This window comes from Eptatretus burgeri, chromosome 4, assembly GCF_056783735.1.
Source record: "Eptatretus burgeri isolate ZD-2024b chromosome 4, Ebu_testis_v1, whole genome shotgun sequence".
NCBI classification, from domain to species: Eukaryota; Metazoa; Chordata; class Myxini; order Myxiniformes; family Myxinidae; genus Eptatretus; species Eptatretus burgeri.
The window spans coordinates 138,619,111-138,620,261 of NC_140964.1; the positions used below are offsets into that span (position 1 = coordinate 138,619,111).

The 1,151-nt window shown below is 36.1% G+C and overlaps 1 protein-coding gene across 5 annotated transcripts in view; it reads right to left on the reverse strand.

Annotated features, from left to right (window-relative positions):
* LOC147029224 (uncharacterized) overlaps positions 1 to 407 on the reverse strand; it is a 68,636-nt gene extending 68,229 nt beyond the window's left edge. For 2 of the 5 annotated variants that reach the window (XM_085876441.1, XM_085876439.1), the window contains exon 1: positions 129 to 407. The gene's annotated coding sequence lies outside the window, so the exon portion shown is untranslated. The remainder of the gene's footprint in view (positions 1 to 128) is intronic. The other 3 variants (XM_085876442.1, XM_085876438.1, XM_085876440.1) reach the window with 2 other exon arrangements.
* Between the last annotated feature and the right edge of the window lie 744 nt (positions 408 to 1,151).

The window sequence follows — 1,151 nt, forward strand, 5'->3', positions numbered from 1 at the left end:
CACCTCAACAAACATTGAATAAAAACTCCTTTAACTTCCCTTCATTTCCGTCATGAATGAGCAGAAAATGATATTATATTTAAACTTAAATAATATATATATATATATCATAATAATTATGAAAATACCTCTAAACATGAGTTCCTCCCCGACCACGACGACTTGGGTTGGAGTGAATGAATAAGGGTCACAGGAACATCAACCCGGAAGTTTATCTTTGTCCTTCCGGTTAACTCACATCATTATTCTTCTTCTTTCTCCTAATCACCTCTTTTATTTTCCTTTGATTCAGTGATCTCCATTTTCGTTGATGACGACTATATTATTGTTATTACTTTGATTTTTAATGTCGGTCTTCTTCCTCTTCTTCTTCTCGTGTTTCACGATGTGATCAGAGCCGCGTTTTCCCAGAAACGCCATGAACCCAAACTCATCGATTCCAGTCAAATATAATATGGAATAGGTAAAGCCCAGAAGCGAACGTAGAATTCTTATGACATTCGACGCTGCAATTTCCGGTAACTTCGGCTTGGATTCGGGAAGAGCGATCAAATAATGTAAATAACGATTAAAAATTATTTTTTGATTATGCGAGATATCTTTATCATACCTCAACATTACCTTCACAACAACTACACCGCCTTGAACATGATCTCATCTAAAAAAATTAATATGACCCCAACATTGCCTTCACAACAACAACTACACCGCCTAGAACAGGATCTCATCTGAAAAAAAATCCTAAACATTACCTTCACAACAACAACTACACCGCCTAGAACAAGATCTCATCTGAAAAAAAAAAACTTCAACATTACCTTCACAACAACAACTACACCGCCTAGAACAGGATCTCATCTGAAAAAATTAATATGACCGCAACATTACTTTCACAACAACAACTACACCGCCTAGAACAGGATCTCATCTGAAAAACAAATATCCTCAACATTACCTTCATCACAACAACTACACCGCCTCGAACAGGATCTCATCTGAAAATTAAAAAATCCTCAACATTACCTTCACAACAACTACACCGCCAAGAACAGGATCTCATCAAAAAAAATTAATATTACCTCAACATTACCTTCACAACAACTACACCGCCTCGAACAGGATCTCTTCTTAAAAAATTAATATTACCTCAA